Below are 6375 nucleotides of genomic sequence, written 5' to 3'. Positions count from 1 at the left end.
GTGTTAAAGTTTGTTTCATTAGGACTTGTGAGTTGGGGGTGCCTTAAGCCTATAAGCCCTTAAACAAACTCTAGGCCTTGGTAAAAATCTGGCAAGGCTGGGCACGGCCGTTTCGCAATGGAAACATTCGAAGTAATGAACAGTGAAAACTTTTTTCACTGTTCTGATAAGTTATATTTCTTGTAGTTAAGTGCTGTAGATAGACTGTACTTATGTAGGTACTATGTACTTTAGGACTGACATCACTAGATACTTTTTAATCAATTCAGTGTGAAAGAACGTTATTCTCTCTTCTTCTTATTCGGGCACTCTTGTCAGAGTGGTCGTGGTTGCGCTGACGTACACGTTGGGGTGTTCGGTATCATTTCCGAGGGTAGCTCTCCTGGCGATGTGCCATCACTTCTGTCGGTTAGAGGCGTCGCGAGTACACTGGACCATGGTGGACTCAGTAGCCTTTGTGATGGCCAGTCCAGTAGGTTGGCGATCGACAACATGCTCTCTTGCCTTCCACCCGGCCCTGCGTAATGTGAGTTTATGTCAAACGCATTCGATATCGACTGCGTAAAAAAGTGAATGTATGACAGATTGTACAGCGCCCCTAGCGGAAACTTTCAAGAACTAACATTTTCATATATTTTTAACGCGCTCACTTGTGTGGATGTTTTATGTAAACTCACACTAAGCCCTCTGATCTACCAGCTAACCAGTACGGCTAACACGAAAAACTTTTGAGTTCAAATCGTTTGCGTACTCGAATCGCCATCAAAATATTTAGTACAAAAACTCCAACAGAACCCTTGAGAACGTGTCGTAAAGTGAACTTAGTGTGAGAAATGGTTGCACGAAACTTATTTTGAGAATCAAAATTGTCACGTAATCGTTTAATTCGAGTACGCAAACGATTCGAAGACGAAAGTTGTTCATGCTAGAGGTACTGTCTCTCCATCGAGTTCTCATTTCTAGAAACATGACCAAAGAACTTCAGAATGTTATTCTGCTTTATTTATTTGCATTGTCAGTTTCCATTGGCGCATTATACCTGCTACAAATGCCTACTTCGTCGATATAATTAGGTCATCAATCTCTGAGGTCGTGCGTGTGGGGTCTCCCGCGATACATAATTAAGTAACTAATAATAGACGTTAATTATTTTTTTGTACGGAACTTAGTAAAGACCTCCCATCCCGGTGATCGATGATAATGGTTGATAATAATGCTGCTATACTTATTAAGTACTAGCTTTCCGCCCGCGGCTTCGCCCGCGTGGATTTTTGTCTGTCACGGATAAACTTTATCGCGCGCGTCCCTGTTTCAAAAACCGGGATAAAAACTATCCTATGTTCTTTCCCGGGACTCAAACTATCTCTATGCCTAATTTCATCAAAATCGGTTGCGAGGTTTAAGCGGGAAAGCGTAACAGACAGACAGACAGACAGACAGACAGACAGACAGACAGACAGACAGACAGACAGACAGACAGACAGACAGACAGACAGACAGAGTTACATTAGCTAGTTCGCATTTATAATATTAGTTGGGATGGGATAATAACACTCTACTATACGATCATGCCCTTTTATTTCAAATCCTCCCCCTAGTCACTATACATAATATACTCGTAAATACCTAGGTACCCTATTTGTACAGAGGAAATATTATTATTGATAATGTATTCTTATCATTATTGATTTATTAGCTTTTGCCCGCGGCTTCACCCGCGTGAAATTTAGTTTGTCACATCACATTTATCGTCATAAATTATATCCTAACCTACAGTTAATCTGGGTTATAAACAATAATACTATAAAGTTTCAACAAAATCCGTTCCGTAGTTTTTGCGTGAAAGAGTAACAAACATCGACACAAACTTTCGCATTTATTTATAATATTAGTAGGATTTCTAGATAAGACCGTCTGGGACTAATATTAAAAGCAATTTCTCAGTTTTCGTCAATGGTCTATTTAAACGATAGGTAATTTTCTTCCCTCATTTTTCAGCCAGAGGTTTTCATTTTGAGCGGCGGTTCTTCTGAGAATTTTCCAAAAAGTACGCACTACGATAAGGAGATTTTTTAATATACTTGAAAAAGTAGGAGGTTCTTTCCCATTGACTGTATTTTTTGTAGTTTTTTATCGCAGAAAACATATTATTATCATCCGTGTAAACATAATTGCAGGTTTTGGTCAATACTTACATGGTCTTAATGAACTACCAACCTCAGAGGGCTGAGTGTGAGTTTTTTCAAACGTGCTCGTGCGTCAAAAAATGACATTAAATGTATGACGGATTGTACAGCGCCCCTAGCGGGAAACTATCAAAAACTAAAATTTTCATACAATTTTTAAACGCGCTCACTAGTGAGCGCTTTTGATGTAAACTCACACTCACCCCACAGTGCTTACAAACAACAAGATTAATTAATTAATTTTATCAATAAATAAACCAACTGAGTTTTCATAGATACCTAATTCAGTACTTGCAACGCCATCTGTGAACGCGTGGAGAACCTATCATCACCACTGAAGACATTCATACCCATCTATACTTACTGTAAAAAATCTTCACACATATTTTGTGGTATAACTTTTGAAATCTGCTTTTGTAATCGAACCAATTAAATGTGAAAAGAAACAAGTTAATTTGATTACCTTTTTCGTTAGTGTGTAAAATAGTCTTATATTTTTATTTATGATCTAACATGATAATATTGAAATTGAGGCGGAGCGAACGGTGTCAATGTCGGTAAGTCGGTTTGCCGATTCAAGACTCGGGGTTCGAATCCCATGTTGTTGGACTACTTATTGCAGGGAACTCACTTCCTTAGGGAAGGGTTTAAAGTAATTCGTTATAGTAATTTGTTGAATACAAAAAAAAGATTTTAGAAACTCGAAGTAATTTTTATCATTCGTCGTTAGCTAATGTATTTATGTAACAGAAACAATAACGGAAGCGGAAACGGAAACGATGAAAGAAAATTTAATCAGAAATGGAAATAGAAATTGGTGCGGAAATGATATAGAAAAAAAATGCACATCCCTACAAATATTATTATTAAGGTAGCCTTTCGAACTAAGCGTCACAGACGCAGCGTCTTTAGCTTTGGTCTTGTGCCACCAACGCCGCGTCACTCACTCGCTTCCAAAGGCTACTTTTAAGACCAAAGCTAAAGACGCTGCGTCTGTGACGCTTAGTTCGAAAGGCTACCTTTAATATAATTGAAGTAGGTATAGTAAAGTATAATCTTTAATTCGTTCAGTTTAGGAAAAATCGTAATACCTACCTACGTAGGTACCTTCCTTGCCAGCTGTGACTTCTCAATTGGCGTTCGCAGAACAAGGTGTTAAGTCAATTAGACCATCGCCTTCAAATTCCGTATGTTACTTTCATTAACACTTGCCTAATATCGAGTAACGGGGTAGGAGAGTCAACGCCACGACAACAACACCTATTCTATGAAATCAATGACCTTAGACATAATTTCAGAGAAATATGCTTGTAAAAAACGCATCGTAAAAAATCGCTGCGTTTTTGTTTTGCGAGGCCGTTACGCGCGAAGTTGGAGGGGCGAAGATTTTTAAAGTTTCGAATGTCTCGATCCTTCTCATGCAAAGTGAGCTCTCAGCATGACCGACAGTGACAGATTGAACTGAAACTTTCTTTAACTGCGTTTAAGAGTAGCCCAGCTGGTTTCAATCAAGTGTGGACATCATTTGGAATGACGCAAGCAAAAGCACAGCATAAAATATAACGACGTCGATTTCGCCCCATATTTCTTAAACTTCATAATAATGAGTGTCCTAAGGGTTAGTTTTGTTTGACGAGCCATTTTTCAGTTTATTGGCGCTGAATGCTTTTGAAGAAACTGAGTCCCAGTTTCGATTCCTGTAGGCCTAGGATGCGCGCCGCGATAAGCGGTTATCACGTCATTTTATCGATTTTGCCCTCAGATCATAGAAATATGATCTGAGCCCATACATTTTGACGTCGATAAAGAATATCACGCCGCGCATCCTAGCCCGGCTGAAAACGATATCGTAATAAAACGATAACGTCAAAAAACCATGCTATTATTGGAGAAGAATATTATTGGCATTTATCAAGTGTATTTAATTTTGTATTAAATTAATGTTAATTCAGTTCATATTTGTATAAATATAGCCAGTTTCTATTGGCGCGGGGTGTATGGCTGTAGATAAGTACCGTCCAAGGCTGTAAAGTATGGTGGATATTTTCAGGGGGACGCAGAACATTTCTACCAAAAAATATGTCTACAATTTTACGTGAAACAAACATTTCGTGAAGTTCAATAACGTTATCTTATTAATTACTTAGATAAAATTTATGATTCTTTTAGTCTTAAAACTAATTAAATTTTTCAATTAAGTAGGTCTATAAAAGAGCTTTTGTAAGTAGGTACATAAGATTATTTAAAAGTTAGGTACCTACTCTAGAGTAGAGTAGGTATTTTTTTAGATTACTGTGTATAATAAAATTTAATTTCTAATTTCTATCTACCTAAAAGTTTGCCTACTTACTGTAAAAGAATGTCCTAAGGCTTAAGTTCCTCTTTTGTTTGTACCCTAGCCTACCCTAGGTTTTATGTTGCTTACTACAACGCTTAATTTACAACCTACCCGTCAAATAGGTTCTCTAGTAAAGTAACTGGTTAAGAACAATCAAACAACTGACCCGAGAATATTAATAGTCTACTCACCCTAAATGTTATGGGAACCCCCTTTCAAATCAAACTAAAGATTAAACTGATTAAACCAACTAATACCAAAAAAGAAAGCTAACAATATCCTGACAATTTCGGCCGCGTAAATCCGAACTACCAACAGGTGAAATCCATTAAGGTCTGGCGAGAAATATGATTCGAGGGGTTTCTTGGTAAGGAAAATCCCTTATTTCTGCCGACGAACAAGAGGAATAGTAGTGGTTCAATTTTTCTTGAAACCCTGCTCTTTGGACCCTTTGTACAAGCCCCTTTTGTGTGTTTTGTAATAACGTCCATTAGTGGGTAGTTGGACAGATAAAAGTGGGGGTATTATAGGTACTACTTTTAAGCGTATACAGAGCAGAGCTTATTCGATTGCGTACATGGGCCAGTATTTGCTTTAGCTTCGGGTTTAGGTTAATACTTTCTTACTTAAAAAAAAAGGATGAGTTGGCTTAACTCATCAAAATAACTTAAAAAACTTAACAAAAAAAACATAACCTTCCTTCTGGCGCAGTCGGGTAAAAATACATTGAAATGATTAAAATTAAAACTAATAATCACGTCGAAAATAAAAGATGAACTAGGTAATTACAAATACAACAAATACAAATCTATTTATTCAAAAGTAAGTACATGCATATAAAAACAAGCAACAAATGTTTAAGTACAGACATTAATGTATCTTACAAAATATTATGATTCTAAAAACATTGAGCTTTGCTTCCTAAGTTAGGGCAGAGCCCTGTATTTTAGGATAAGCAAGCGCTCTTCTCATAGCGAAATTCGCAAAAAGATCTGGGGGCACGGCAGTGCCCCCACCAAGTCGAGCAAAAAAGCGGCACGGCCGTACCATCCTTTTCTCGAAGCAATTCAGGCCATTTTCGACCGCCTGTAACTTCGTTGTGGATAAAACTAGAAGGCTGAATTTTCATTAGCTATGCAGGCATTGTAAAGACACGGTATATTTAAAATTTCATTCAATTTGAACCAGTAGTTTAAGAATTATAACGGGTCAAAGTTACTTAATTTTGTCACTCACTCACTGACTCACTGACTCACCGATCATCAAAACTCTAAGGCACTTCTAGCAGACCTAGAAGCTTCAAATTTGGAATATAAGTAGTGTTTGGTGTATGAATCAAGGAAAAACTAAAATATTTGGGGGCACGGTAGTGCAACCGCCAAGTCGAGTAAAATTTTTCAATTTCGGTCCAGTTTTCTAGATACATAACTGCTGTCACTGTCTACAAAATACAAAAAGAAATGAGATCCCATCAAAAACAATACTTGTCAAAAAAACCAAGTCTCGCAACTCAGTTGTTCTACGGTAAAAAGTTGTGAGATCCATGTAATACCAAGTCCAGGCCAGGAAATCTTTTAACTTTTACATAAATATATTGACTTGGCCATCGCATGAAAACACGTGTAAATTAAATTATTTAGTGTTCCAAGTTTCTATGACTTTTTTATTTAAATTTAAATAATTACGCCTGATAAGATGTCAAAATGTATTTCTGCGTGGAACAAAAAAACTAAAAAAGTTACATAATTTTATACTAGATGGCACTGCAACACATGCTGTTTAAAGCATGCTTATCACCAGAAGGCTCTGTTTGCCTAAATATCAAAAGTGAAACTAATGCATTGACCAATA

The sequence above is a fragment of the Ostrinia furnacalis genome, unplaced genomic scaffold (assembly GCF_004193835.3).
Source record: "Ostrinia furnacalis isolate ACB-3 unplaced genomic scaffold, ASM419383v2 OfSCF1110, whole genome shotgun sequence".
In the NCBI taxonomy this organism is placed as follows: Eukaryota; Metazoa; Arthropoda; class Insecta; order Lepidoptera; family Crambidae; genus Ostrinia; species Ostrinia furnacalis.
The sequence above is the reverse complement of the archived record's forward strand: the minus strand, read 5'-3'. Positions refer to the sequence as shown.